Consider the following 11,631-nt stretch of genomic DNA (forward strand, 5'->3'; position numbering starts at 1 on the left):
ATTTGTTGATTTATACCATTATTTCCTGTGTTGTTGGAATCTTATTCAGGAAGTCTATGACATCAAACATTTTTCTTATGCTTTCTTTTAGCATTTTCCAGGCTTCCAGAGTTAAGCATGTGTATGTATGTATATATATATATATATATATATATATATATATATATATATATATATTTGTTCCACTCTGAGTGGATTTTTATCCTCCTTCAGTATTCTGCTATTAGTACCCAGTTTTCTTGGCACCACTTAATAAGTTCTCTTGCTCCAATAAATGTTTTTGTGTCCTTTGTCAGCAATGAGACCGCTCTACCAGCATGAGTGTGTTCTGGGCTCTGGGTCCTATTTTATTAGTTTATGTGTCACTTTTCATGCCAGTTCCATTCAGCACTTTTTAATAATGGTTTTGTATTATGCTTTGAAAGTTGGACCTGTGATATCTCCAACATTACACTTTTTCTTCAGCATTGCTTTGGTTATTTTGGAGTCTTTTTTGGATTTTAAAACGCAAAAAGTACATTACAGAATTCTTTTATCTGTTCTATGGACAGTATGAAAAAATTTTCGTCGGAGTTGTAATACATAAGTATATTTCTTTTGAAACTGTAGGTATTTCAATAATATAAACTTTACTGATTTTTGAATATGGCAGGTTTTCTATCTTCTAATGCTTTCTTCAATTTATCATTTTAGTGTTTTATAATTAGAAATGAGAGGTTTTTAAGGTTCTTTAGGCTGATTTTTGTATTTTCTTTCCTTTTGATGCTATAGTAAGTAGAAATGTTTCCTGACTTCTTTTTCACATTATACATTGATGCTGTATAGAAATATTTTTTTAGGGCTGATTTTGTGTCCTAACAACTGAATTTGTTTGAAAAATCAAAATGACTTTGTTGGAGTCTGGGTTGTCTTAAAGATAGGATCACGTCATTTAGGAATAAGAACAATTTCATCTTTTTTATTTTTATCTATTTTTTATGGTCTAGTTGTATTGGCTAAAATTTTAATTGTTTTATTAAAGAAAAGCTATAAAACTGAGATATAAGCATCTTCTGAGATCACCTTTGATTCTATTTATTTTGTGTATTACTTCGATGAATTTCCATATATTAATAAGTTTGAAACAACATACTCACTGGAATGAGTAAATAAGGAAGCCTGTTCTGTCAGTAAAGTTTATAGTGAAGAGTGTTTACCTAAACATTCAACTAAATAACCTAATGATTCATCTCAAAGTCCTAGAAAAACAAGAACAAACCAAGACCAAAGAAATCTGAGAATTAAAAGAGTAACACATTAGCTGAAAGAAGTTGAATAAGACTCAAACAGCAATATAACAGATATATAAAAATATTATTGATGTTCAAATAAGATGAAGGACATTGACAAACACTTAGATAAGCTAACTGAAAGAAAAAGAAGACTCAGATGAATACTGTTTGAAATGAAAAAGACATTTCAATTGTCAACATTGAAACCCTAAGAATTATTAAGGACTAGTTTGAAATTTTATGAGTATTACAATATATGACTTTTTTCCTGTACCCAAAATAAAAAACACAATCCACTCTAAAACAAACAAAAAAAATTGATAACAAAATTTAAAAACAATGTAGAATGAATAAATAAAAATAAAATATTACTCTTGTTATTTGCTTATAGCATGATAAGTTTTTCAAAATATTAAAAACAGTGGCACCAATGTAATGACTGAAAACAAGCTATTAATAACTGAAATTGAAAGGAGGGTCATAAGTAATCAGAATAATTGAGAGTTACTTCAAAGTGCAAGTTTTTATATCTACAATAAGAAATACAAAATATGCTCAAAATCAGTGGCAGAAAAAGTTTTAAGATGTACAGAAAGATAAGACTAACCAATAGGGCACAGCCAAGTGGAGGGACTCTGGTCCAACCCTGCCTGCCACTTCTCCCACCAGAGGAGGGCAGCACAGCTGCCAGCCTGAAGGAGTGAGCTGGGCTGAGCCCCTGGAACCTGCTCCGGCTTCATCTGTAACCTTCTTTTGACCTGGAGAGCACCAGCACTACTGCCACTGCCTGGAGGAGGGAGCAGCCCCTGCTGAGGAGGTTTGAGGCCTACCTAGGCCATAGGGGGACCCTCTATCAGCCTGGGGAGCTTTGCTATCCAAGGAGCTGGATGACTACACAACATCCAATCCCTGGGAGAGTATGAGATCCTGGCTTTAGGGGGCTGGGTGTCCATTGGGCTTGCAGCCACACTAGACTGGGCTTAGCAGGATTTGGGATTGCCTGGACCACATCAGGTGGTCTTCTTTCCCTCAGTGGAGCTTTGCTACCAGAGGGGGAAACTGCAGATTGAGGAGGCTTTGGTGTACCTGACAGGAGCCTGGCAACCCTCTTTTAATCCAGGGACTCCACTCCCCACAGAGGGAGCTACTACCAGAGGAGTTCTAAGAGCCCAGGACATAAGAGACAATTTCCAACACACCCAGGGGAAACTCTGGAACAACACTTGAAACATGGAAATATAGGAAAATGACAAAACAAAAGACCAAAATGCAATCTCAAACATCCAGCCCATCCCAAGAAAGACTAGGAGCCATGTACATAGAAGAAAATACCTGAAATACCTGAAACAATAGTAACCTAAATAAAGAAGCAACTCCGGGAAGCTTTAAAGGAATTCAAACTATAAATAATCTCTCAGGTAAAAGAAGAAATGATACAAGAAATGAAAGAGATTCTAAATATATCTAAAGAAAACACAGATAAAAAATTGGAGGAACTAAACAAAAAGATAGAATCCCTGGATGAACAATATAAGAAACAAACAGAATATATAAAACAAATGCAAAGAGATATACAGGAAATCAAAAATTCCATTGAAAGTTGTAAAAACCACCTCAATGAATGCAAAGATAGAATTTCAGACCTCAAAGACAAGATTGCAGCCAGTGAACATGAAAGGAAAGATATTTTAAAAATAATAAGAAATCAAGAAATAACAATTCAATACCTGCAAGATGACGCAAAGAAAAACAACATAAGGTTGATAGGGATAAATGAAAAAGAAGGAGACAACATAAAGGACGTCAAGAGGATATTTAGAGAATAGCTTAAAATTTCCCAAACATGAAATTGGAAACTGATATCAGGACCAATGAAGCATACAGAACTCCAAATAGCCATAACCAAAATAAAACTACACCCAGAAATATAATAATCACCATCTCAGAACTTGAATAAAAGAATAGACTATTAAAAGCTGTCAGAGAGAAAAGATAGATCACCTATAAAGGAAAACCTATCAGAATCACAGCAGACTTCTCAACACAAACAATAAAGGCAAGAAGAGCATGAAGTATTTCAGATCCTAAAGGAAAATGATTTCCAACCTAGACTGATGTACCCTGAAAAACTGTCCTTCAAAATTGATGGAGAAATAAGATACTTCCACAAATAAGATACTTCCATGAAGCTGAAGAACTTCATGATCACCAAGCCAATCCTGTAAATAATACTGAAAGATAGTTTAGATACACTTAGGAAAAAACCAGTAAACAAAGCAAACAAACAGGACAGAAAGATAAAATGCAACAGCAGAAATATAACATGTCAGCAATAAACCAATATATAACAGTTATAACCATTAATGTAAATGGTCTCAATGCACCAATTAAACGAAATAGACTGGCAGAATGGATCAAGAAAAAAAACCCCACCATATGCTGTCTACAAGATGCCCATCTAATCCAAAGGCTACAAGAAACCCATCTAACCCAAAAGGATACTCACAGACTAAAAGTCAAAGGATGGAAAACAATACTTCATGCAACCGGAACCCAAAAAAAGCAGGGGTAGCTATTCTGCTTGCAGACAATGTGAACTTCAAACCAATAATGATCAGAAGAGATAAAGAAGGTCACTACATACTGGTTACAGGAAAACTTCAAGAGGAAGAGATAACTATCTTAAATATATATGCACCAAAGTCCAGAGCACTCAGTTATATAAAACAAGTAATATCAGAAATGAAAAATCAAATTAGCAGTAATACAATTTTAACAGGAGATTTTAACACACCATTGACACCAATGGACAGATCAACCAGACAGAAAATCAGCAAAGAAATAAAAGAACTGAATCGTATTGTGAACAAATGGAATTGATAGACATATACAGAGTTCCATTCTGTTCCATTCTGTTTGATAGTATCAAGTTTGAGGGTATAGGCAACCACTTTGAAGGCAATAAGATTCACTAAGATGCCCATTATGGTTTGATTATTATCTTCTTTTGAAATCCTATAAGGTCTCCAGTGTAGGTTTTATTGGTCTTGTTCTGCACTGTTTTGATCAATTCTATTATACTTGATGATATAGGCAACTTTTTAAAAAAATAGCAAGAGGCACAATGGTAACCATTTTAGATCACCTGATATTCTATTTTTACATCATGTACTATGCCCATTCTTTTGTTCTATCCAACTCTGTTTTGTTTAGCCACGTTAGGTTTTATTATCTCCAAAAAAATAATAAGAACTGTGGGAGTAAAAAAAAAACCCCAAAATTGTAATTGTTATTAAAAAGAGAGGAAAGGAAGGTGGTCCAAGGGATATAACTGCATGTACGTTTGTGTGTAGGATGGAAATCAATATTACTGAACTTTTGTTGGATCATTGATCAGCACTGTCTGCAATCTCATTGTATGAATGTTCACTTTACATGCTTTAATTTTATAATTTGGACAACTATTTCAAAGATGACAATATGTAACCTATTAACTAGTGATATCTTACTGTATTTTTTCCCTTGAAATTCTGTATTATTTGCACCCTTTTACTGCTTTGTTTTTTTTTCACTTTAAAAAAAGATCCAGTTGTGATATTTTTGCACTAACAAATTGTAATCAACCTTATAATACAAGACATTTATAAAGCAGATATTCATAATCATTTTTATTTTATAAATATCCACTTTAATTTCACCATTGTCACATTGTACTAATTTGGGTCTAGTACCTTTATTCATTTTTATTTTTTAATTTAAAGAGATTAAGACAAAAGAGGACAGAACAAAGCAGCTCAGAACAGAACAATGTAACCAACACGGCACTTCCAACAGGGCAACCAGATATTATATTAGCAGTAGCTACCATAATGTTTCTTTTTGTGAAATAGTTGAGCATATCTTCAACAATACAAACATACAATAGTATACAACATTCAAGAGAATGAAAGTTATTACAGGGCCCTTCAGAACCAAATAACAAAAAATGAACAATGGCTACTATATTACTATATTATCTTATTTTTCATAGAAAATTTGTTTATACTATCACACATCCCTGAGATTGATTTCATTAATACTAATTTAGAAATGCATTTCCTTGATAAGACTCAAGTGAGATCTAGAGACAGTAAAAGTGAGGCTTTAATGACTTTGGCTATTCTGCAAATCTATGTAAATAGTTTTTCATGGAAATCTCAAAAGAGCAAAAAAAAAAAAAAGAAAGGAAGAGAAAGAAAGAAGAAAGAAAAGAAAAAGAAGAAAAATTGATTAACCCAAAGTTCTTTCAGTCTTTGTAAAATTTTGGTAGGTTCTTTTTCTTTTTATCCTTATTAATTGGTCACAGTATAGCACAATTTCCTGGCTTATATTTTCCTGCCTGCAGCACTTCCTTTTTGGAAAATAGACTCAATTGACATAGAGTAATATAATTTAGAGCTACCTTGTAGGACCATTTTGTAGGCAGTGTTTACAATGGAAAAAGTTTAATACAGGACATATAATTTATAGGATTATTTTATAATAGTCATTCAAAGAGTAAAATACAAATACTTGCAGGAAATCTTTTGAAGCAGTGAAGATAAAAAGAATCCAGCTGAGTCCCTGGATCTCACAGCAGTGTCCTGCATGAGTTCAAGTGAAGACCTAGAGCCATGGCAAAGACTCCATGAATCCAACTGGAGGCCTAGACCCATGACAATGTGTCATGCAAGTCCACTTCACTAATCTGTGCTGGGAAACCAAAAATTGGTGATGGAAGCTAAAAAGTCTGTTCTGCAGGGTAAAGGATCTATACCAGAAGGTTGAAGTATCTGCACTTGAGCCAGACAGTGATGCTCAAAGTAAGGACCAGAGCTTCTCCTTCAAAATACCACAGCCATCCCCAGTGACAATGAGATCCTAGCTAAAAAAGACAACTACATGCCAGTTTAACTAATGGACATAGATGGAAAAATCTTCACTGAGATATTGGCAAATGGAATGTAGCAAATCATCAAGAAGATTACACACCATGACCAAATGGGATTCATCCCATCAATGCAGGAATGTTTCAATGTATGTAAATCCATAAATGTAATACACCATATTAACAGGGCCAAGGACAAAAATCACATGATCATCTCAATATATAAATAAAAATGTTCTGAAAAAGTCCAGCACCCATTCATGATAAAACCCAAACAGAAAATTGGAATAGATGATCTATACTTCAATATGATTAAAGCTATCTATGACACACCAACAGATAGCATCATACTAAATGGACAAAATTAAAAGCTCTATCTAAAATCAGAAACAAGAAAAGGATGTCTACTGTCTCCATTCTTACTTAGCATAACCCTGGAAACTTTATGTGGAGCAATTAGACAAGAGAACAAAACAAAGGAATAAAGAGAGGAAAAGAAGTTATATTATCATGATTTGCAGATGACAAATACTGATACTCTACATAGAAGACCCCAAAAACTTCACTAATAAACTGTTAGATTTAGATTTCCAGGAGAACATGGTGGACAAATAACAGCAGCCACGAAGGCTCTCTGAGATTACCAGCTTAGAATCCAGGAGTGGTGCCGTGTGAGGAGTCCTAAGCGAGGGGAGATGTACCCTGCTGACCCAGGAACGAACTAAGCTGAGAGAAACCAACTGGAAATGCAATCCTGATGCTATAACAGGAACAGATACAATCTCAGCATGGAAGCTGGAGCCCGCGCCACTGGAAGCCACAATTTGAATTTCCTGCTGTCGCTACTACATCCCAATCGGCACTGCAAGGAGAGAGACGTGCGAAAGCTCTGAGAATGGGAATTGGCAAACCAAATGGCATTGAGTGGGACTGGCAGGGAGCCCTGCATCGACCTGTGGTGAGTGAGAGAAATGGGGACCCTTTCATAGACTAGGAGGCTCCAACAAAGGACATTCTGGGAATGGGCAGACTAGCTGGAACAGGGCCCTGCAGTGACTTTAGTCACATATTCCCCTCTCAAGCAGGATTGGTGGGGAGCACTTGGCCTGGTGATGCCGGAGACTAATATCCAGTAGGCTAGCCCAAATCAGGTCCCAGCACCTGGTGGTGCACCCTAGCAGTGAAGCCTTCACTAGGTTGATCTGGAGGGACAGGCCCAGCAGAGGCTGCCCAGGTCTGTGTCTCCCTAGTATACTGCAGTGGGCGGGAACACCTAGCAAGTGAATTCAAACAAACTGTAACAGACAAAGAGAAAAACAAAACAAAACAAAACAACAACAACAACAAAAAAACAACTGGGCCTCCTACATCTGCTTGTATGGAAGGAGCAAAAGGTATGGGGAAAGGGAGCAACAAGAAAGGGTCCCCAGTTCCCAATCCTGAAAACACTGATCCAGGAAAGGTACATGCAAAAGAGAATGAAGACAGAAAACATGCAATATCAAACACGGCACCTATAGACATAAAGCGGTATCTCCGGAGCCTCATAGACGAGTTCAAAAATGAAGTATTTAATGAAATAAAGCAATAAATAAGTAGAATAGTTAGAGAAATGCTAAGCACCACCCAAGAAAAAACAGATGGTGGAATGGAAGAACAGAAAAAAAGGGGAGAATTTCTTGATGAAGAAAATAGAGAAAACATAGAATACGTGAAGCAGGTTCCAGGAGATTACCAGGAAACTAAAAACTCTATTGAAAGCTGGCATAACAGCTTGAAAGAAACTAAGGATAGATTATCAGAACTGGAGGACAGATTTGTAAGGTGGGAGCATGAAATGAAAAACTTCTTAAAAATAACAAGAAAACAAACAGCAATAATACAAAGGCTAGAAGATGATAAGAGGATCTATAACTTAAGAATTAAGAACATAAAAGAAGAAGTAGGGACACAAACAAATGAACTACAAAAGCTATTCACAGACATAATCCAAGAGAATTTTCCTAATTTAGCAAAAGGTAAAGATACTCAGATGTACGAGGCATACAGGACCCCAGCCACCTACAACCCAAACAGAGCTATGCCCAGGCATATAATAATCAAAATTCCAGAAATCCAATATAAGAACAAAGTATTAAAAGCCATCAGAGACAAGAAACAGATCACTTACAAGGGAACACACATCAAAATTACAGCAGATTTCTTGGCACAAACCATCAAATCATGAAGAGCATGGGGGGAAATAATTCAAGCTTTGAAAGATAATAACCTTCAGCCAAGATTGATATATCCTGCACAACTGTCCCTAGAAATTGATGGAAAAACAAATGTGCTTCCAGGATAAAGAGGAACTAGGGGAATTTGCAACCATCAATTCAACTCTACAGAGAATAGTGCAGGATATTCTAAAAATGAAAAATACCAAGATTCCAGAAATAGTGGCAGAGATGCTACAATGAATGGAGCAGAAAGTTAAATGAAGAAGACAAACTGACAACTAATGACAGAAAAAGATCTCAACAGATATGAGGCAGAGAAGATTGGATGGTAGGAACAGCCATTTTGGAGAAAACACGACATCATAATAGGTAGTGCTGATTTAATATCCTCTTGTTCTGAAGTCCCATCAAGCTTTTGTTCTTCTGTCTCCATCAGTTTTAACGTGTTGTATCTTATTGGATTTTATTATATGTGATAATATAAACAAAAACTTTTATAGACAAGGAGATTATACAGAAACCATTGCTCATTTTCTGTTCGTTGATTCTAAATACCCTGTAATGCTGTCATTCTCTTGAACGGTTTTACATTGTCTTGATAGGTTTGATGCTACCGTATATGAAGTTATACCCAAAGATTTTAAGGGAAGAGACACAATGGTAATCACTATTATGTTGAGATTATCTTGTGGTGAAACACTATTTTGCTTAAATGGCTATGTTTTGACCTGCACTGTTTTGTTGTTATGCCCTCTTTTTTTATCTCAATCTCCTTTTTATTATCTACTTTTTCATTTTTATTCTTTTAATTAAGGGTAAAATAAATTAAAAATAGCAGGATATATTATAGTAACCCACTTTGATTTCCGATTAACTTGATTTGAAACTATTTGTATTGCTTTCACCATCTTGTTTTGACTGATTTTCCTCTATTCTGTTATGCTTGATAGTACTGAGTTTGAAAATATAGGCAACAACTATGAAGACAATAAGATTCACTATGATGCCTATTCTGGTTGACTATTATCTTCTTTTGAAGTCCTCTAATGTCTCCAATATTTTGGTTTTATTGGTCTTATTCTTTACTGTTTTGTTCAATTTTATTATAACTGATGATATAGGCAACTCTTTTTAAGATAACAAGAGGCATATGGTAACCATTGTTGATCACCTTGTATTTTGTTTTTTATATTATGTATTATGTCCATCCTTTTGATCTGACTAACTTTGTCCTGTTATGTCACATTTGGTTTTACTTTCTTCAAAAAAAAAGTATTAAGAACTGTAGGAGTGATAAAACCCAAAATGTGTAATTGTCATTGTACAAAAGAAAGGAAAAGAAAGTGCTCTAAAGGATATAACTGCATATATATTTAAGTGTATAAGAGAGATAACCATATTACTGAGTTTTGTTGGATCATTGAACAAAACTTTCCAGTCTCATTGTTTGAAAGTCCCCTCTATATGCTTTAATTTTGTAACTTGAACAACTATTTCTAAGATGACAATATGTAATTAACTAGTGATTTCCTACTTTTTTTCTGAAATTCTGTATAACTTGTACTCTTTTTATGCTTTTTTTCATTTTTCTCCTTAAATAAAATTTTAAAAAGTGTTAGATTTAAAAAGCAAAATTTAGTAGCACAGCTTGATAGAAAGTCAACATCAAAAATCAATAGCCTTCCAGTACCCAAATAACAAATTCACTGAGAGAGAAATAACGGAAATATCACTTTCACAGTAACATCCCCCCAAAAAACTGAAATACCTAGGAATCAATACAATAAAGGATATGAAAGATCTCTACATTGAAATCTACAGTATTCTGATAAAGGATATTGAAGAGGATATTAGAAAATGTAAAGATATTCCTTCTCTTGGACAAGAAGAAAGAATATTGTGAAAATGGCCATTCTTCTGAAACTGCTACACAGATTTAATAAAATTTGAATCACATTTCTAATAGAATGTCTCACACAATTTGAGAAAATAATGCTAAAATTCATCTGGAACCAGAAGAGACCTAAAAGACAAGACAACAAAGACAAGACAGGGGCATCATAATCCCTGACTTGAAATTATACTATAAAGCAACTTTGATAAAAACAACATGGTACTAGAAAAAAAGATTCAAAGATCAATGGAAAGATTAAGAAATGTGGAAACAACTCTAGACATACTAAGCTACCTTAGCTCCCAAACACATGCCTGGGAGAAAGACAGCCTCATTAATAAATGGTGGTGTAAAACTGGATCTGCACATGCCACAGGTTAAAACTGGGCCCATATCTTTCACCATGTACTAAAATACATTCAGAATGGATCAAAGACTAGATATTAAAACAGAAATATTAAATACGCTAGACTATAGAATAGGGAAAACCCTTGAAAATATTGCTGTAAGCAAAGACTTTAAGAATAAAACCTTGATCACAGGGAAACTGTCATAATGATTTAACAGCTGGGAGATCATGCTATTAAAAAGCTTTTGCACAGCAAGACAAAACACCAACAGAGAGGAGACAACCCACAATGAGGGAAAAGTATTTGCCAGCTGCCCCTCAGAGAGAGGATTACAATCCACAACATACAAAGAATTCAAAAAAATTGGACCTCTCAAATCTAAACACCCAATCTAAAAGTGGGCATCTGACATGAATGCACATTTCTTTGCAGCAGAAATGTAAACAGCAAATAAAACATGAAAAATGTTCCATATCACTGGTCTTTCAAGAGACGCAAAAGAAAACAACTCTGATATTCCACTTCATCTCACAAACAAAGGATATTATCAAGAAATCAACCAATAATCAATGCAGTAGGGCATATGGGGGAAAAGGAACTCTTATCCACTGTTGGTGGGAACACAGACTGGTGCAAACCTGCTGGAAATCATTGTGATGATTCCACAAAATCTAGGAATGGGTGGTCCCATTACCCTTCTGAGTATCTTCCCTGAGAAGTAAAAACATCATAAAAGATATATATTTACAGCAGCATAATTTATAATAGCTAGATCTGGGAAACCACGGCCCATCAGTGTAAAAAAGCATAAAAAAAGATGTGGCATTTTCCTACAGTGGAGTATTACTCAGTCATAAGTCCCCAGCCCTACTCAGTCATATAGAAAGATAAACTTGAGACTTTCACAGGTAAATGGATGCAACTAGAGACTATACTTACAATGATATGCTTAGGAATTGACCTAAAAATTGAAGTAAAACAACTATACATT

Source organism: Cavia porcellus, unplaced genomic scaffold (genome assembly GCF_034190915.1).
Source record: "Cavia porcellus strain 051 isolate PalLab524CR breed Dunkin Hartley unplaced genomic scaffold, mCavPor4.1 scaffold_2, whole genome shotgun sequence".
NCBI classification, from domain to species: domain Eukaryota; kingdom Metazoa; phylum Chordata; class Mammalia; order Rodentia; family Caviidae; genus Cavia; species Cavia porcellus.